Consider the following 22,612-nt stretch of genomic DNA (forward strand, 5'->3'; position numbering starts at 1 on the left):
TGAAAGCTAGCATCACTATACCCTACTACTCTCAAGTCATCACTCCCACCAAGGGTAAGGATCCAATCCTTAGTCCTCCGCAGGTACTTGAGAATATTCTTTACCGCAGTCCAATGAGCCTTGACAGGGTTCCCCTGATATCTGCTGACCATGCTCAAAGTGAAGGCCACATCAGGACGGGTACAAGTCATAGCATACATGATCGAACCAACAGCGGAAGCATAAGGTAATCGACTCATCTCAGCTATCTCATCTTCTGTACTCGGGCTCTGAGCCTTGCTCAGTTTGGCATTGCTTTGGATCGGTAATTCTCCTTTCTTGGAATTCTACATGTTGAACCTTTTCAACACCTTATCCAAGTAGGTACTCTGACTAAGTCCAATTAGTCTTTTACTCCTTTCTCTTAATATCCTTATCCCTAGGATATAGGTAGCTTCTCCAAGGTCCTTCATAGCAAAGCACTTCCCAAGCCAGGACTTAACCTCCTGTAAGGTTGGGATGTCATTTCCTATGAGTAGTATGTCATCCACATACAGTACCAAAAAGCTAACTACACTCCCACTAGCTCTGACATACATGCAGGACTCATCTTCACTTCTTGAGAAACCAAACTCTTTGACCTTCTCATCGAAACAAAGATTCCAACTTCGAGATGCTTGTTTCAATCCATAAATGGATTTCTCAAGCTTGCACACTCTATTGGGGTACTCTGCACTGACAAAACCTTCTGGCTGATTCATGTAAACATCCTCAGCCAACTTTCCGTTAAGGAAAGCGGTTTTGACATCCATTTGCCATATTTCATAATCATGAAATGCAGCAATGGCTAGCATAACCCTAATAGACTTAATCTTTGCTACTGGTGAAAAGGTTTCATCATAATCAATACCCTGAGTCTGATTAAACCCCTTCGCAACCAGTCGAGCCTTATAAGTGTGCACCTTCCCATCCATGTCAGTCTTCTTCTTGAAGATCCATTTGCACCCGACTGTCTTACGGCCTGGTACATTGTCAACCAAGTTCCAAACTTGATTGTCATACATGGACTGTATCTCGCTGTCCATAGCCTCCTTCCATTTAGTAGACTCTGGGCCTGCCATGGCTTCCTTAACACTGTTAGGTTCATCCAGATTTACCAGCGTACTGTCACTGATAAATGTATCACCTTCCGTAGTAATATGAAATCCATAATAAAACTCAGGTGTGTTCCTAACCCTTGTGGAACGCCTTGGAAGTATAGACTCGTCAGCTGGATCAATAGGAATTTCCTCCTCAAGTTGATTGCCAGTGTCTGAGGTTCCTTCACCAATTGAGTCTTGAATTTCTTCAAGGTCAATTTGCCTCCCACTGTCTCCTTGGTTTATAAATTCTCTCTCTCGGAAGACCCCTCTCCTAGCCACAAAGACCACATTCTCATTGGGTCTGTAGAAGAGGTAACCAAAGGATTTTTGTGGGTAGCCGATGAAAATACACCTTTCACTTCGAGGTTCGAGCTTGTCATGAGTTTCGCGCCTCACGAAAGCCTCGCAACCCCAAATCTTGATATGGTCCAAATTGGGAACTTTCCCAGTCCACATTTCATGAGGTGTTTTGGCAACCTTCTTTGTAGGGACTAGATTAAGGATGTGGGCGGCAGTCTCTAAGGCATACCCCCAAAAAGAGATTGGTAGCGAAGCTCGACTCATCATAGAGCGAACCATGTCCAACAAAGTTCGATTGTGCCTCTCAGCTACACCATTCAGCTGTGGTGTCCTGGGAGGTGTCAATTGTGAGACAATCCCACACTCCTTAAGATAGTCGAGGAACTCAGTACTAAGATACTCACCACCTCGATCGGATCGAAGCATCTTAATGTTCCTGCCCAATTGATTTTCTACTTCCTGTTTAAACTCTTTAAACCTTTCAAAAGTTTCTGACTTATGTTTGATTAAGTAGGCATAACCATATCTACTAAAATCATCAATAAAAGTCACGTAATAGCGATTAGCATCCCTTGTGGCGGTTTTGAATGGTCCACATACATCAGTATGTATAAGGTGCAACAAACCCTCACCCCTTGCACAAGTACCAGTGAAGGGTGATTTTGTCATTTTTCCAAGTAGACAAGACTCACAACTATCATCCGACTTGAGGTCGAACGACTCCAAGACTCCATCTTTTTGGAGCTGGCCTATGCGTTTCTTGCTTACATGTCCAAGACGACAATGCCACTAAGATACTTTATCCAAGCTAGTAGAAGAATCAATACATAATACATTATTTCCTAAATTATCTACAACCGATACAGCTTCATACACACCATCACAAGGTAATGCTTTAAAATAAAAAACATTATTAAAGAAAGCATTAATACTACCAACTTCATTATCAAAAGAAAAGGTAAAACCTTGTTTGTACAAAGCATGAAAGGAAATAATATTCCTCGCCATTTCAGACGAGTACACACATTTATTCAAATCTAACTTTAACCCACTATCTAGCAACAAAGTATAAACTCCAATCTTGGTAACAGGTGCAACCTTCTTGTTCCCCATGATTAAGTTTATCTTTCTGTGCTCCACATCCTCACTTCTTCTTAGGCCCTGCAAGTCACAACATATGTGAATACCACAACCTGTATCAAGAACCCAAGAATTAGAATATGGTGAGTTATTAGACAATATAGTGTAAATACCTGCATGGGATGGTTTCACTTTCCCATCCTTGACATCCTGCAAGTACTTTGGGCAGTTTCGCTTCCAGTGCCCCTTATTTTGACAGTAGAAGCATTCAGCATCCTTAGGGATGGCAGAAGGAGTGATAGAACCACCTTTGGTTCCAGATGAGGAGCTTTCAAGGGACTTTCCCTTGGTACCCTTCGAAGGGTGCTTCCTCTTCTTCCCTTTGCCTTGCCCGATAGCCAAAACAGGGGTAGTAGTAGGAGTAGGAGTAGCAACCGACTTACTCTTAAGACCACTTTCGGCAGTCTTCAGAAGTCCTTGAAGCTTACTGAGTGTGACTTCCTCCTTGTTCATGTGGTATGTCATACGAAATTGATCATAACACGATGGCAAGGAGTGCAAAATGATATCAATTGCCAACTCCTCAGGGAAGTTCACATTCAGTTTCAATAGACGGTCCACATACCTTTGCATTTTCTGCATGTGGCTCATGATTGGTTCGCTATCCTTCATACGGGTAGTGATCATGGAGGATATTATTTCATACCTCTCTTGACGAGCACTCTGATGGTACCTTTCCATCAGATCCTGATGCATCTCAAAAGGGTAATAGTCCTCATAGGACTTTTGGAGTTCAGCTGTCATGGTGGCCATCATGATGCATGCCACCTTGGTGGCATCTCTTTCATGTGCCTGATACTCAGCGACCTCCTCAGGAGTAGCAGTGGACTCATCAAGCTCCTTTAGCTCCTTATCGAGGACATATTCCTTGTCCTCGTAACGAGTAATCATCCTGATGTTCCAGATCCAATCCATGAAGTTGGAAACATCAAAGATGACCCTCCCACAAAGGTTCATGAGGGAAAAGGAGCCAGTAGGGTTAGAGCCCGAAGCTTTGTTGTTGGAAGACATCTGAAAAGAAGAAAACAAGTTTAGATTAGATATATCGAATCCTTAATAATACATCCAAATGTAATATTAAGGCTAGGATCCAACACAATATATTATAACTTAGAAGAGGGATGACGTAATCTAATAATATATTTGAAGGTAGGTGAATGACGATTCACCAATTTCCACCATGAAAACGAAATGAATTATTAGGTTTAATTGGTTTTGAAATTCCTAGATTCCTTTGAGATTCATTGAACTTTTCAATGGCATGTTTCAATCTCGATTGTGCCCTTCAAGTTTTGTGACTGGGATGCCGAGGATCACAAAACAAGGTGTGAATAACCATGCAAATTCACTTGGTACCCTTAATATTATCACCTAATCAATGTGTCGGTTAACCACACACGCTCCACCGATCTATGATAAACATTAAGTCACCCTTCGTGATCCTTACTAGTCCAAGTTAGTGTGCCGGTTAACCACACACGCTCCACCAACGACTTGGTAAGGTACAAAGTGTGAATTTCATGGGTTAGCACCATATTCACATTTTCCTAAAGTAACTAAGATTGGGAATTTATAAAAGGTTTAGTTACTTTATAATACTCATCATACTTTTAATGAGAATTTATAAGTCCTTGTCCTACCCGTTCGGCTAACGACCCTCCACCAGTCAAGCAAGCGGTGGGTGAGAGTGGACACCCATGAAGTCGCCATTTTATAGGCAACAACCTTATACCCACCTTATAGACTGGCTTCGTGAATGAGGCGTACTAGCGGTAAGACGACTTTGATCTTATACATATATATAATAATTAACCATTAATGTTATAAATAGTATAAGGGTTGAATTTTAACTTTTAAAACTCTAAGGGTTTGGAATTAAAGTATATTAAAGTGTGTGTAACTTTACAAATTCCAAAACTTGAGGACAAGTTTTGAAACTATTCAAAACTTTTCATTTCATAACTTATGAATTAAAGGTTCATAAAAATGAAGACTCTTCATTTCCATGTAACTTATGTGTTTTAAGTGTGTGTTTAAAAGAAGTGACCTTTGGATATCCATAACTTGAGGACAAATTATGGACTCCATTAAAACACATAAATGATCAAGAATTAATCCTAAACAATTCAGCAAATAATTCCTATCATCTTCTAAATTCATAAGAACATGAACATGATCATCAAAGTTTCAAGAATTATATGAACACATACAAAGCATGAAATTTTGATATAAGCTATTGTAAATGGATTAGAACAACCATTACACCAACTAAAACAAGTTTTAAAACACCAAAACAGTTTAGGGTAATGTTTCTAGTCCATTTCCAGCAGCAAAAGTCGAAAATCTGCATTCTGAGGCTCCTACTCGCCGAGTGCACGAACCTACTCGCCGAGTAGGATGAGTTTACTCATGAACTCGGCGAGTCCCCCCATGGACTCGGCGAGTTCATCAGTCAGACAGAAAAAAATCGACTTTTTTCACTATTTTGCATCAAGTATCAAACAAACAAGCCTAGGCTCTGATGCCACTGTTGGGTTTTGAGCATTCTAACACTTCCTAAGTGTACATGCAACCCTATTAAACCTTGGATCTATGTTTGTCTAAGATACATGCAAAATATTATTTTCCAAGGTTTATAACCTATCTAGCATGGCATGGGGTACTTTTAACCATAAAAGAACTAGATGAATTACATACCTTTTGTTGATTGTTGATTCCTTGGAGTTTGAGAGCCAAGCACCAATAATGTGAATGCCTCAAATGGAAATCACAAATCACCACAAACTTGGAAAATGTATGAGAGAGTATACTAACTCTTGATTTTGGCCACCACACTTACACACACATTAGTGTCTTTTTCATGCAACATAAGCTTGTTTATATAGTGTTCATGGTTAGGGTGAAACCCTAATAACCCATGTCTTTTCCTCTTCCAAGGATCCATGGGTAAAAGCTCCATGGATCATCCATGGACTTCCATATAAGCTTAGCCCATTCCCAAATGAGTGTTAGCCCACACCATATAAATATAATAGCCCATGATTTAATTAGTCTTCCTTTTAATCACTAAATTAATTCATAATTAATTCAAGATTAAAACTAATTAAGTAACATGACTTTATATTAATATATTATAACTTATAATATATTAATAAATCGTAAGTATACAACTCTCATAAAATTATCCATAACTAGTTTGGGTGAAGTGCAACCCAAATGGACCATGCCGGGTCGGGTCAAGTATATACCAAATAAGTTATGAACTTAGACACCTTATCCAACACCGAAATCATGGAGGTCACCACAATTCGCCTTCGTTACCTGGATGGAGGCCATGAACAGATCAGAAACCACATCAAAGCCTACAGAGGGAAGTGACCGCAACTCGAGTCGAGATTAGAGAGTATCGGGAACGTCAGACAGCGTTAGAGAAAACGTGTGGTAAAAACAGAACATCAAATGGCAGAAGCCAGGGCACAGTTTAGGGCAATGCAAACTTTCATGTCTTCATTCTATGGCCCACGGAACGTCACCCGCCACGAGTAGTGTGTACGCTACTGACATACCATTACAGACTCAAACTCCTGGCATGCGTTTGAACACTGCCACGTGATATACATAAATTCGACCCTTCAAATTTAGAGACTACGCTATTCAAGGGGTCGTGTCACCGTCGAAGTTTTTCCTTACATTAACGAAATATCGACCTAATATTAGGTCAAACTTTCCTGAACTCTATGAATTAGAGTATATCAATAAAATTGGCATGCATTTTATTTCATTGGGAGTTTACCACATATTTCATAACCTGGTATTACAAACGATTTGCTTATGGTAACTCTAAGATTACTTAATGTATACCTCAAGATTATGTGTAATTAAGAGACGATCGGCTTAGAAATGATGAGTCCGCCTCAGGTCATGTTCCTTGTTTGGTTGTGGGCCTAGGGTAGACTCATTAAGTTCAACGGCTTATTAAACCTTAATTATACACAACTGGTATATGCCAAGTGATCTTGGGAGTGGATCAGGCGTGGAACAAAGATTACAAGATTACATTCGAGTCATTACTACTAAATTCATAAGTTTATTTATATAGACCTCTACTATGAATTGATTGCCACATTCGAAAAATCGGGAAATACTATACTTGGAAACTAATAACCTAGTTTTACGACGCCGGACTAATAACCGTTACTAAATGACTTATACTCATTTCATCTTTGAATTTCTATAACTGAAAGATGCCGCCTCGTAGGTCTGCTAGACGCACTAGCGAAACGCAAACAAATCCACCGCCGCCGCCTCCCCAATATGACCCTGATATGTTCCAAGCTGCGGTCACGGCCGTGGTGGCAGCTGCTATGTCCCAAATCAGCACTGATGGTGCAGGGAGGACAGGGAGCGGTACTAATAACTCCACTCAAGGAGATAGCCAAGGGCATTCTAGAGAATGCTCCTTTAAGGACTTCACCAATGGTAAACCCGATTCGTTCAATGGTAGCGGGGGAGTCATCGATTTGATGCAGTGGTTCGAGAAGACCGAATCTGTCTTCGAGATCTGTGCGTGCCCCGAAGCGAACAAAGTCAAATTCGCAGCTCGCACTTTCTCTGGCCGGGCCCTTATTTGGTGGAACGGCCACGTTAAGTCACTGACGCTTACAGTGGCTAACTCGATAAGCTGGGAGGACTTGAAGGCAAAGATACTGAAATAGTATTGCCCAAGGGGCGAGGTGCAAAAGCTAGAGCAAGAACTGTGGAACCTCAAAATGACAGGCTCTGACCTTGCAACCTATACCGTCCGATTCTGTGATCTAGCACTCCTTTGTCCCGCTATGGTCACCCCGGAAGACAAAAAGTTGGAGCGATACCTCTGGGGATTGTCCCCCCAAATTCAAGATAGCGTGTTGGCCTCAAGACCAACTACCTTTGACAGTGCCAAGGAGTTGGCACAACAACTCATCGACCATCGTGCTAGCCATGACACTACGACAACTACCCCTGATCAAGCAAGAGGAGGAAACAACAAAAGGAAGTTCTGGGACAACAAGAAGGACCAACCATCCCAGGACTTCACTAAGAAGCAACAGATCATTATTGTTCATGCTACCACAACCCTCGCCACGCCAGCACCCATAAATCGATACGCTGGAACCCTTCCGAAATGCAACAAGTGTAACTTCCATCACACTGGGGTTTGCCGGGAGAGGCATTGCAAAAATTGCAACAGGAAGGGGCACACTGTCCGTTTCTGTAAGGCACCGGCACAACCCATCAACCAGGTCCCTGGCACTGGAGTAAGCCCAACCTGTTACGAGTGCGGCGAAACGGGACACTTTAAAAGGGACTGCCCAAGAGCAAGGAATGACAGTAATGGTGGAAGGGTGCTTACGATCACTGCAGTAGAGACCACCCCGGAACCGCCCGTAAATATCAGTTAGTGTTTCTAACATCGACGTTTAAATTTTAAATTTTTTTTATTACTAAATCTAGCATCGATTAAAGTATATCAACCATAAATCTCGAGAACACGGCAAAACCCGAATAAGTCTTATCATCTATATAAAAACGCATGGTTTTTACTAGTGAATCTATGATGGCTAGTGTAAACATTATGGTCATATATCATTAAGATTCTATGGAGTTAGAATGTGTGATTCCGCCTCATTTCCTGTTCCTTGTTTGGTTGTGGGCTTAAGGCGGGGTCACTCATCCGAATGCCCTTGCAATCTTAATGATATACGACTAGTTTACACCAAGCGATTATAAAAGATCTGGTAGGACTTATATTGCAAATTTCATCACAAATTGTTGAAGCATTCGTAATACTAGTACTCACTAACTACAACCTGGAATATTCGTAATAGTAACAAGAAGGATAAAACGGGGAGCATAAAGGCACACATAGAATACACTATCATTCCAAAACAATAACTCCTTTTAAATCGACTCAGCTCAAGTTACAATAAGAAATTCCAAGGTCGTCATTTAACATCAGGCGGATTGGTCCCCACCATATCAATTTCTTGTACTACGAAAAGTTCCCCCATCTTTTCTCCAAATTCTTGAAGTCCCAGTCAAAACACTAATTTCGGGACGAAATTCTTTCTAACGGGGGGATGATGTGACAATCGTCAATTTCCGGTCAAGTCAAAGTCAAATAAAGTCAACAAGTCAAACCGGTCAACTCCGTTAACCCTTGTATATTAGGGTTTCCGTTATGTTTCCTATTGTACAACGCACCATATTAATACAAAGCATCGCTTAGAAGTTTCACGTGTTCAGAAAATCTACACCCAAATTAGGGTAAGAGATGGAACAACTCAATAAAACATTAATACATACACTTCGGAGGCGTATAACACTCATAACAAGGCAAAACGGGGCTTACAAACCCTGCATTTCGAAGTTAAACACTCACAAAAGTCGCAAACGAAATCTCTCTCAATCTCTCTCGCTCTATCTCTCTCTATCTCAAATCTCTCTAAGTATGAGAAATCTCTCCAATAATGTGAAATCTCTCCCAAATCTCTATAAGTATGAGAAATCTCTCCAAGAATGTGAAATCTCTCCCAAATCTCTCTAAGTATGAGAAATCTCTCCAAGAATGTGAAATCTCTCCCAAATCTCTCTAAGTATGAGAAATCTCTCCAAGAATGTGAAATCTCTCCCAAATCTCTCTAAGTATGAGAAATCTCTCCAAGTATGTGAAATCTCTCCCAAATCTCTCTCAACTTTTTATAAATCATTCGGGTCACCCCGACCCTAAACCGGGTCAAAAACCGCTCGAAACGGGAAGATTTCTCGAAAAATAGCCTTAAAGAACCGAAACCTTCCCTTAAGGGGCGAAGCCTCTCGGACCAAACTATGAACGACCGAACCTTCTTAGGGCCGAAACCCTAAGAACCGAAACCCATAAGAACCGAAACCCTCTTGCAAGAACCGAAGCTGCTGAACCGAAACTGGAGAAACCGAACCTGAACCTACCTGAACCGAACCGAACCTCTGCGGACCGAAGGTCCCTTCGGACCGAAACCACCCTTCGCCTTCGGCCCATTTCGCTTTCGGCCTATTTCGCCCTCGGGTCCAAGCTGCTGAGGACCGAACCTCCGGCCCAATCCGAGAAGCTTCGCAGGAAGCCCTTTTCCACCCGGTTTTCGACCCCGACTCCGTTTTAATCACGTTTTTGATTATTTTAGCGTGAGATTTTCACCCAAACTTATATTTTGATATATAAGACCCCATATATTCATAAATTAAGCACATTTTTAGGGAAATCTTTATTTAAGAATAAAATCTAGTGGGTGATATATTTAGGTGGAGTGTTGACTTATCCTTTGGGCAAGGACACAAGTTACCTCCCATACCCACTCAATGACCATTCCCAATCACTATTCACCCATACCTAGTCAATCATTGTCCTTTTCCCACTCTTTTCCAGCCATAATCTTGATCAAAGGATGGAGAAATCCTTATCTCTCCTCCCATTTCACTCACTTTTCACCAAAAAGCAAAACACATTCTCTCTCACTTCCTCTCACCAAGAATTCGAGATTCAAGGCTGATCTTAAGCTCTTCACACACCTTGGTAAGTAAATCTCTTCCCACACTTGATTTCCTTACACTTATTCACTCAAATCATGAGTTCCTTACACATATATCGTCATATTTGTTGTTAGATCTTCAAATCTTCAAGCATCGCCCAAGTGTTCTTGAGTTGAACACTTCTTTTCTCCATCATCCATCTACTGAAATCACTCAAGGTGAGTTCATACCCCTACATTTTCATGTTTTCTTCAAGTTTTAGGGGGGGGGGAGATACAAGTTAAAATACCAAAAACTTAACTAAATTCAAACAACAGCTTTCATCAGAAAAGTTGAGTCTTATTCACGGACTGTTTTGACCATCTTAAACTTAATATCTTTCAAAACTATTTAATATGAAAATATATCAGGTTCATACCTTTAAAATTACTACTTTCACATCTCCATACGATTTTTCTACAATTTATGGTGATTTTTACAAAATTGTCTATCATTTCAGAAACGAATTCGGACCAGTCTGTGAATATGAACATTTTAACACAAGTTAAAGACTTCTAAAAATCATAATAAAAATTAAGAATAAACTAGACACATTTTATGAACTCTCAGAATTTACGGATTCAGTTTTCGACTTCGTATGATTTTTCTATGATTTTTCTAAAACAGTGCAGAAAGGTTAAAAACTAGTTAACATCTTACAACTTTCATAACACTTTGTAGTATGTTGAGCAAAGTGCATAACAATAAGTTCTAAATATTGAATGTATTTTCTTGTTAGTTTATCATCATAAACTGAAATTTAGTCATTCATGATAAGGATTCTTCATTTATTTCGAACACATATAATAAACTACAATAAGCATAGTTTATGGATTTTTACTACATGGAAAAGGTTTTACTCTCAAAACAAATGGGTTTTTCATATACTACATAATAGTAATAGTTTATGGATTCATAGCACTAATGTATTTTCATAAAAGGTGACTTCACTTCCTCCACGGAAGAGGTTTTATAATCAAACTATATGTAAACTAGTTAACGTAAGTTGTGAGACAATTCTTTCCCCGTACGCCTAGAGTACGAGATTCCAATTCCTGTAAGTTATAACCAGAGTCTCTTGTAGGGAGAATGTGATAATTGTGTATAGATCTATATTGGGATTGACACCCCACACCTCGCTGCTAGCTACAGCGGGACCTGCAGGTCTACGGGTGACAAAAGTCATAACAAATCTTGACGTCTGAAAAACGTTGTTGCAGGTTATTTCTCGTCATAGTATGGCTATAACGACTCACATAGGGAGTTAACAATCTTTCAAGTTTACAGGGAAAATTCTACTTTGAAAAGGGGTTTTACTTCTAAATTAAACGAGTTTATGTCGATTTTTGAACTTGCATGAATTACTTTAAGTATGGAAAAATACTTGTACATTTCGGTCTTGACATTTAAGACTACATAACTTTTATAAGGAAAATATTGGATTTTCTTTGGAAACATATTTCTATTAAAACTACACTTCATCTAGAATTGTTAGACTTCAGCCATAATTGCTAAGTGTAGATGCTAGAGTTATATAAGAATCTAGTCACAATCGACTTAGAATTGGTGGGCTCGCCTTACTTCCTGTTCCTTGTTTGGTTGTGGACCTAGGGCAGACCCATTATATTCGACGGTTTATTTAACTTAAATTTTATATAACTTATATACACTGGGTGATTATAGAAGGAATCTACGGGTCTTTCTAGGGTTCATTATCGCATAACATAGGAGCATTCATTTCACACTTAACAAAGAAAATATTGGATTTTCTGGAATCATACCCTATCGCTATTAAAAGGAAAAAGGCTTTTTCCTCAAACAAAACTCTTATGAACTCACAAACTTAATTGTTGACACTTTTCAAAACTACTTGTATTCTCAGGAAATCAGTGAAATAGGAAAACAACAGCATTTTGAGGATGGGACGTTAAATCGTCAAACAGTTCATTTTGTCATCATAATGTAATTGATTTTGAAACATGTAAACATATACTATGGCGTAACCTTTTCAATTATATTTATGATGGTTGTATTTACTTTGAGCATTATTATACTCGTTGTTGTGATACTATACATGAAGTCCTCCACCCCCGGACGTTTCCGCCATCCTTGGTTTGGGGGTGTGACATATAAGCACAGTTCTAAGTCCTCTTCAATGTCTTAATCCATAAAGTCGCTAACTTGGTGACTTTACATGACCCAAATAAGCCCAAACTCCAAAAATGGTATTCTATTTCCATGAAAGTGATCTTAACTCATGCATGAACCCATTAAGACATTCAAGATGGAAACTTTCTGCCTTAGGGACTCATTTAGCACTGAGAGTGGCAACTCTAAGCCTAGGAATCGGATTTGAACCATAAAGCTCCATCCTTGGGACCAAAAAGGTCCAAAAACTCAACATAATAGATCTAAGCATTCAAAAGGCAATTTTAAGTATTTATACCTCAAGATGGTCTGAAATGAAGCAACAATCTCAGATCTACAACTTCTCCTTTGAACCACCACCTTGCTTTGTTCTTCACTTGCCTGGAAAATGGATCAACAACACTAAAATGCTCTCTAATGTCCTTCTAGGCTCCAAGAAAACTCAAAGAAGGATTAGGGTTTCGTGGTGGCTGTCTAAGGGTGAAATGGAGGCTGACCATTGAGGCATATCATTCCTTTTATAGTGGCATACCCTAATATTTAGGGTTTTAGTCTGAATGGAGTACGCCCCACATACCTTTATGTACGCCTGATGTACTCACAAACCACCCGCGTCCATTTTACTCCTCTACGCTGGGCGTGCCCCAACTTACGTTGGGCGTACTTTCACACCTACCACCTTGCATGCATGGTACCTTCTTGCCACTTTTCTCCATTAGGGACCAATATTGCCAATTACTTCAAAGTGCTATAACTTCTTCGTTCTAAGTCCGTTTCCGACGAACTTTAGATCCACGAAAAGGTGGCGAGAAGCCCTACGCTCCTAGCTACACCCCCAATCCTAAAAACCTTCCGAATAGAACCCGAGACCCATAAAATGCCGAATTGTCAGATTACACTTATACCCTTGGCCTTCGAAGACACAATCGAACACTTTCAAAACCAGGTGTTACAACTCTCCCCCACTTAAATTAGATTTCGTCCTTGAAATCTCTCTTTACTAACACCCGTATCAAACTATTGATCTGAGGACGCAACCAATGATTCTACGCGTAATCCATTCTTATGAAGACAATCGTAACCCCAAACCGAGCTTCTATCCTGAAGAAAAACCAACCCTGAACCCCCGAAAGAAACCACTTTACCACTCTGAAACCAGAACTCCGCATCGGTTTGACTTCCCGACAGACCACCCACGCTGAGCTTTAACACACTTATTCATCCTCGAATGACCGACCAAACGCACTCTTCCAATCCTGATTATCTCGATGCTACCCTCAGAAATGAGATCCCTTTCTGTAACCAGCTGTAGAATACTTATACTCGACAGAAGGCTCAGATAATCCTTCGAGTAGAAGATTCATCCCTGAAACGGGTAGACTCAGACAAGAGCTGTGCAACATGGTCAAATCCATTACTCTGAGATTATTCAATGCAACTGCAAGTGACTTAGCACCTTCGATCGGCGAGATACTCCCCACACAAGAACCCTCACATCACTACTTCTGCCCGAACATCATGCTGCCTCTTGCCCACTTTCCGAACTAACGGTGACCACCCTGGTCCCAACCTATATGCCACTATCTGGAGTTCCGGATTCCCACCCGGTTGCTGAACCAAGGAACACTCTCTCAGTCGCTCCCAGCGACTTCCGAATAAAACTTCAGCGATCGAAAACTACTCTATCCACATTGCCACTCATGGCTCTATAACTAGGAGATACGGGCCTCGCCCACACTCTACTAACTAGAAGATACGGACCCCCGCCCACACTCCGCTGACTAGGAGATACGGGCCTCCACCCACACTCCACTGACTAGGAGATACGAGCCTCGCCCATACTCCGCTAACTAGGACTACACAGGTCCAACTCCACCTCGAATCCCATCGACCTATCCCTTCCTTGTTCCAACCATGCTAAATAGGAGATTCGAGCCTCGCCCACACTCCACTAACTAGGAGATACGGGCCTCCGCCCACACTCCGCTAACTAACCGCTAATGAATGTTACAGCAATCCCGCAGTCTTACAACACTTTCCATGCTGTCTGACTGCTGGTGAATGCTACGACTATACCACAGTCTTACAACACTTTCCACGTTGTCTCAACCACTGGTTACCAACCCGAACACATCCCTCGTTGAGCATGCATATGGCCTAACATCCTAGTTGATCTCGCGTCCTGACGGGAATTCCCCACCTGGTTTACCTGAAACCAGCTATCAAACACCAAAAAGACGCGAACCCTACGTTGGGAAGTTTCCCGAACTCCCAACTCACATATCTCTCAATCCAATCAGCCACTTGGGCCGCCTTCCATCCTGATGGAAATACGAACTCATCCTAGTTTCGCACTTACTTCTCTTCCTGAACACCCGGGGGATTCTCCCCCACTTTGATTCAACTACATATTCCAGCACAAGACTGGAAGGATTCCCGATCCCTCTTACCATCCAATGATCGATCTGCTGGCAGTCTACCCTTACCACTGTTAGTGTTCCAAAACTAACCAATACTAAAACAGTACTACCTTCCGAAGACTAGCATAACACTTCCCGGGTTCCAATCACACTTGCTACAGTTGCCGCATCCTGGGAACCCACTATATAATAGGAGGTGACCTCACACTACTACTCTAAGATTCATGGTATGCGGATGGAATATAATCCGAACATAAGCAGACAACGTAACTTCAAGATACATTTACACATACCGATGCAAGACAATAACAATAAAATCATAATTAAAAACTGATAAGGAAGTAAAAGATACACACTTGCAGCATCGGAAGTCGCTCGCGCCTCCTCCGTAGTCAACTGGAAATCCCTGCTCCTCGTCGTTGGCGCCTCTGCTCGGCCCTGACGGTCGTCGGTGATCCTCAATGTCGCAGGGGCAGGTGCCATCACCTGTCCCACCGCTGGCAAACTCGGACATTGGGCCTTCTTGTGGCGACGTTAACTGCAATGAAAGCAGATCAGGTCTGATCCCTGGGTGGTGGTAGCAATACAATCCCTGCTATAATGACCAATCCGACCGCACTTGAAGCTGCCAGAATCACCACCACTACCACTCCTACACGTACCCTCGTGTGTCCTATCGCACTTGCCACAACGGCTACGTTCCTGATGACCCCACGATCTAGAATCCAATGTCTTTGGCCTCTTGCTCGATCCCGTGGATGTCTGAACCTCGTATGCCTTTCTCTTCCTCTCCGCCTCCAAGTCGATATCCCTCTCCCTGGCTCGAGCGATCATATCCTCCAGCGTCTTACGGCTGGACCGGCTCACAAACTGTCTGATTTTGCTCCTCAGGATCTCGTGGTATCGAGCCTTCTTCATTTCCTCGTCCACCACATACTGCGGAACAAGAAGGGCCCTCGCCCTGAACTTAGCGGTGATCTCTACCACCGTCTCAGTAGTCTGCTGGAGGTCCTGGAACTCTCGTGCCAACTGTTGCACCTCAATCACTAGTGAACCTGGTCGAGAAGTCACTCCATGTAATCGCGTCCAACGCGGCATCATCCCCAATAGCATGTCCAACCTCCTCCCACCAGTCACATGCTATGTCCTTCAGAAGGCAGGAATCAAGTCGGATCTTGTCCCCCTCGGGATACCGGCTAGAGCGAAATGCGTTGGCAACATCTGCCAACCACCGACTGCTAGCAATGGGGTCCTTAGCCCCGTGATAGTGTGGAGCTCCACAAGCTCTGATCTCCCTGAACGTCAATGTGCGCGCCCCCATCATGGCCGCCATCTCGGTGCGGAACACACCCAACCTCTCGTCCGGAATCTCCAAAATGCCCTCATTGACCGTACCGAAGATCACAGGAGTCTCGTCAAGGATACTACGTGTAACCTCAGCTGAAATAAACTCTCTCATCTGCTCATCGAGCTGCCCGGCCCCAGAGCCTGAGCTTGATCCCTCACCGACACCTGAATTTCCAACTGGTCTGGTACGTAGCGTCACCATGCTGCAAAATATCATAATAACAATCAGAATACTCATCATAATTAGAGGGATCACACACACTACAAGTTCCCTGGTTTCATCTCAGCCCTCCTTGACTCGAGTATGGATCCTCTGCTTTCAGTAGTACGGGCCCATACTACCTTCCACATCTATCCGTACTTTCCTCAAGAATTGCCTCGACTCCACTAAGTCCCTTTCAATACTACTATTGCTCCGAACACGAATCTCATCCTAGGCTTGCCCTAGGGTAACCCCTGATCCACTCTCCGCCATCAGCTGCATAAGAAGTCCCTGTTATCTCTCCCTAACTAGCTCGCGGATACCATTACATATTACTAAGACCAGATAATTCTTCGAAAGAGAGGTCTCTCACTACAACGGTTAGACTCAAACGAGAGCTGTGAAATAGGGCTAAACCTAACCTTCTGAAATTATTTAGTCTTCATAATATGTAACTTAACATATTCGTTTACTAGTTAGTCAAAGATAACTAGAACTCCTAAAAGCACAAATCAAGCATCATTCGAGCATTTAGTAACCAAAACCAAGCATATCCTACTCAGGCCATCATATTACTGACTAATAAGTACTAGCATATAGTTCAATAAGCTCAATCAGTATGCATATAAGGCATCCTTCCTAGATCCTTAGCCCTAAACTAGCATGCAGTTTTCATACACATATAACAGGCATACAAGGCATCATTCCTAGATCATTATCCCTAATCTAGCATGCAGTTCTCATAATCATATCATAACATAACAAGTTTGTATGGGTACTTTGGGAGAACTTACTTGAGCTCGATTGATTGCATGCACCATACCCTTTTCTCTTTTCAAAATTCCTTGTTGTAAAAATGTTTTTTTTTCTTTTTAAAAATTTTATACCAAGTCCTCACTTTGAGTTCAGACACACCCGAGAGTGTGCCCGAATCCCTCAAACCAAGGCTCTGATACCAACTTGAAACATCCCAAAAATACAATCCAAAAATTTCGTTTTAAATCATTAAATAAAACCATAGTTATCAAATAATTTCATCAAAGCATAGTCAAAATATCTCAAAACATTATTATCCGAGTATCAAAACATCAGAGTAAACATCCCAGGCTAAAACATCTTGTTGTGTGCAATGCAGTCATCCCGAGCTCCTCTTTCTGCAACTAGAAATACCTGAAACCAAAACTGAAAACTGTAAGCACGAAGCTTAGTGAGTTCCCCAACCTACAACATACCATACATCTAATCACATATACTGGGCCCCCGACCCTACATCGGGCCCTGCCCGGCATTGGACCATGTCCGACATCAGGCCCCGCCTGGCATCGAGCCCCGCTCGATATACAGATCTATTTCTTCCAGGCCCCGCCTGTCTTTGGGCCCTGCTCTCTACACACATACAATAATATCATATAATCATACTAGCACATAAAGAATCATACAAAGTACTATATGGTCCAATCCTAAGGCCTCGCCTATCTTGGGCCTCGCCCCTATTATGCTATGATGAGATATGGAACCCCGTCCACACTCAACTAGTGATGAAATACGGGACCCCGGCCATACCCACCTCCCTACCAGGCACATACGAGTATCACAAAGACAACAAGTATAACTAAACATGCATACCTTCCTCGGGCACCGCCCGACATCGGACCGTAGTCCGGAAACTTACATATAAACACTCCTCGGGCCCCGCCCGACATCAGACCGAAATCTGAAAACATTCCTCGGGCTTGCCCAGGCATCAGACCGAAGTCCAGAAACATACAAAACAAGCACATGCAAGAATCACAAAGACATCAAGCATACAAACATTCCTCGGGCTTTTCCCGGCGTCGGACCGAAGTCCGGAAACATACAAAACAAGCACATGTAAGAATCACAAAGACATCAAGCATGCAAACATTCCTCGGGCTTTTCCCTACATCGGTCCGTAGTCTGGAACATATAATCACACATGCATACATATACGGGCCGACATTGGTGCCTTAGACCCGTTCACATAAAGGGAAACTCACTTCGCACTGTTGAATCACACGAATAATCATTTGGCTGCTAGCTGGCAGATCCATGAACTGTTGATCTCTCGACTCCCCGAGCTATCATTACCAAAATAACACTTAGTCCAAAATCCAATAATCCTCCTTGGGATAAAATGACCATTTTACTCCTGATCTAATTTGGTCCATACCTAAGGCCCAAAACCATAATATGAAAGGCCCGATACTAGGTAGACTTCCCAAGCCCACTAGTGGCCCACTAATGGACCAATTTGCTAAATTGGGCCCAAACCCTCTAATGGGCCTTAACCTAAAGCCCAAACATAATATTAGCCCGGAATATCTGACTTCTGATGTCCAACTAAGGCCCAAAGAAACAAAGTCCAATGTATGGCCCAATCTGAGGCCCAAAACAAAAAAAAACCCACATTTGTTGAGTACGTGGGGCGTACTCCTTTGTACGCTAAGCGTACAACTATATGACTTGTACACTGCACGTACAAGCGTACTGCTCTGTTAAGTTACTTCTCCCATTAAGCACTTAATACTCTATGCCAACGGCTATAAGCATAGATCCAAGTCCTCTTCAACGTCTTAATCCATAAAGTCGCTAACTTGGTGACTTTACATGACCCAAATAAGCCCAAACTCCAAACATGGTATTATATTTCCATGAAAGTGATCTTAACTCATGCATGAACCCATTAAGACATTCAAGATGGCAACTTTCTGCCTTAGTGACTCATTTAGCACTGAGAGTGGCAACTCTAAGCCTAGGAATCAGATTTGAACCATAAAGCCCCATCCTTGGGATCAAAAAGGTCCAAAAACTCAACATAATAGATCTAAGCATTCAAGAGGAAAGTTTAAGACTTGATACCTCAAGATGGTCTGAAATGAAGCAACAATCTCGGATCTACAACTTCTCCTTTGAACCACCACCTTGCTTTGTTCTTCACTTGCTTGGAAAATGGATCAACAACACCAAAATGATCTCTAATGGCCTTCTAAGCTCCAAGAACACTCAAAGAAGGTTTAGAGTTTTGTGGTGGCTGTCTAAGGGTGAAATGGAGGCTGACCATTGAGGCATATTATTCCTTTTATAGTGGCATACCCTAAAATTTAGGGTTTTAGTCTGAATGGAGTACGCCCCGCGTACCTTTATGTATGCCCGATGTACTCACAAACCACCCACGTACATTTTGCTCCTCTACGTTGGGCGTACTTTCATGCCTACCACCTTGCATGCATGGTACCTTCTTGCCAATTTTTTCCATTTGGGACCAATATTGCCAATAACTTCAAAGTGCTATAACTTCTTCGTTCTAAGTCCGTTTCCGACGAACTTTATATCAACGAAAAGGTGGCGAGAAGCCCTACTCTCCTAGCTACACCCCAAGCCTAAAAACCTTTCGAATAGAACCCGGGACCCATAAAATACCGAATTGTCAGATTATGCTTATACCCTTGGCATTCGAAGACACAATCAAACACTTTCAAAACCGGGTTTTACAAATCAGGATGTGTACGGTCACGGCTTTGCATTGTCACGATTCTCTGAAAACACCTGCAACCATAACCAAAAACTGTAAGCACAAAGCTTAGTGAGTTCCCCCAAAGTACCAACACACAAACGGATAACATATACAAATAACAGCATGTACTGGGTCCACAAATAATTGACTTGATTACCCTTGAGCCTATAGTATCAGTCTAGCTTGCCTAACGGGCCCACAACTCATATCTAGCCTGTTCTTTAGCCCATAGCATAGGTTTGGATTTCCCCCGGGGACCACAAATTATGCTTGGCTTGCTCCAACTTAGCCAGTCCTCGGATTGGAATTCCAATGTTCAACCTTCAGTACGAGTCTGACATACCAACCGGGTCCTCATCTCGTATCTGTAATGCTACTGAGCCCTCAGTATGAGTCTGGCATGCCCTACCCGGCTCTCATCTCATATCTGGATTGCTTCAATACCCTCGAGCCCTTAATACGAGTCTGGCATACCAACCGGGTCCTCAGCTCGTATCTGGAATGCTATTGAGCCCTCAGTATAAGTCTGGCATGCCCTACCCGGCCCTCAGCTCATAACTGGAATGTTCCATGGTTTTTTGGCTACAGCACGAAGCAGTACAACCTCAACCCAACATAATATGACGACAGATAACAACCATTTACAAATAACCATGCAGACAGAATCACAGGTAGTCCTACTGATCTACCAGACTAACATATCAAGACTAGCATGCATATCCATTCCCTACTCAGCATATCAACAATATCAGGTTATCCAACCAATGGGTCAGCCTTGGTGCCTTCGGACCGAAAGTACAGTGAGGAAAACTCACCTCGAATTCTGAAGTTCACTGCAAGAATCCTTAGTTGCTGCCCCGACGACACCTCCAATCTTTCAGATCAAAATAACACCCAATTAGCAAGTGGGTTTCATTCTAAGGCCCACCATCCATACTTGGCTATTTTACCCCTGACCCAACATGAACCAAAACTGAGGCCCAATTTTATTAACCAAACGGTCCAAAACCAAAAGATCCACAAAGGACCACTAGTGGCCCAATTTTCCAAATTGGGCCCAACCTCATATGAGTCTTATACTAAGCCCATAATTTCCTTTATTACAAGTCAGGTTACCTCAAGTACCCCCTTAGGACAACTTGGTCAAAGAAAAAAGTAAAAAGTTAAGGTCAACGGCCCGAGTTGGCCCAACTCGTCGATTTGTTCCTTCAACTCGCTGTGTTTTTTCCATTTAACTGCAATGTCGGGGAAAACCGATCCAACTCTCCGAGTTTATCAATAAACTCGCCGAGTCCGCTCAAAACCCAACAACTTAATACAATAATGTGACACCCAAAAATTCAAGCCAATTTAAACTTTTAAAAACATTTTAATCCATTAATTCATTACATAGTTTGTTTTCAAAATACAGTTATCAGAGTATCCCAGTATCAAATCATAAAAGTCATAACAGCGAGAGGAGCGGTACGATCATGCCTTCGCCTTCCCGCGATCACCAGAGGTACCTGAAACAACAACTGAAACTGTAAGCCTGAAAGCTTACTGAGCTATCCCCCAAAATACCAACCACATAACCATGCCATATAAACATATAACCAAACAGCAAGCATAATGAGCCTTCAGCCTGATCGGACCGCCTCACATGCCTTCAGTCTATCTGGGCCGCTCTCCGAGCCTTCGGCACGTCTGGACCGCCTCGCGGGGACTTCAGCCTATCCGGACTGCTCGCCGGGCCTTCGGTCAGACTATCATACCCTATTGGGTTTTGTAGTCTATCCGGACCGCCCTGGGTATGTTGGCCTTCAGCACAAAGCAGGATCGCCTCAACCCAACACCCAAATCAAACAACATGTGCATATACATTCATAGGCTATCATAATAACAGAAAAACCGATCTAACAGATCACATAGCATAGCAACGTCCTAAACCAGGACACCGACCTACCCAGTTCATATCATAGCATAATCCTGTAACTAGGATATCGACCGAACCCGATCACTAAACATAAGCATATCACCATCCTAACTAACAGGATGCGAAACAATGCACATATTATGTAACTCACCTTGCAACTGACGTCTGAAACTAGAAAGCTCAACTCCCTGATCACCAACACGAACTCCACCACCTATAGTTACCATAAAACCCTTTTTCATAAATCTCCAAATTACCAGAATACCCTCAAAAGTCAACTGGTCAACTCTTGGTCACAGTCAAAGTCAACAATCCATGTTGACTCGACTCGTCGAGTGCAGTTCACCGACTCGTCGAGTCCTTCCTGAACTCGAGAAGTCGTGAAATCCTTGATTGGCTCGTCGAGTTCCCCTTTAACTCGCCGAGTTCATACGTGTCCAAGAATTGGGAGAAACCCTAGCCGACTCGCCTAGTCTTCGAACGACTCGCCGAGTTCAAGGCAATCTTCAACGGACTCGCCGAGTTGTTCATCAACTCGTCGAGTTCATGCCCATCTTCATATGACTCGCCGAGTCGATCTTGCGACTCGCCGAGTCCCTTCAATCCTTCATCCATACAGATGCTTTTTAAGGGGGTTTAACTAGAAGAAGCTCAATATAGAAATGCAACACCAAATGCCCAAAATGGTCCCAAAACTCAATATAGAAAGGGGGTTTAACTAGAAGAAGCTCAAGGTGATGACTTGATACCTCCAAATGGATGATAAACTGAGGTAGACTTCAGATCCCCAGCTGTTCCTTGTTCAAAATTTCTTGGTCTTCAAACCTTTCCTCACCAAATCCCCCTTCCAAGCTAAGAAGCACACCAATATAGAGAACAACACGAATTAGGGTTTCTGAA

Source organism: Lactuca virosa, chromosome 4 (assembly GCF_052849685.1).
Source record: "Lactuca virosa cultivar CGN04683 chromosome 4, Lactuca_virosa_CGN04683_v6, whole genome shotgun sequence".
Lineage (NCBI taxonomy): Eukaryota > Viridiplantae > Streptophyta > Magnoliopsida > Asterales > Asteraceae > Lactuca > Lactuca virosa.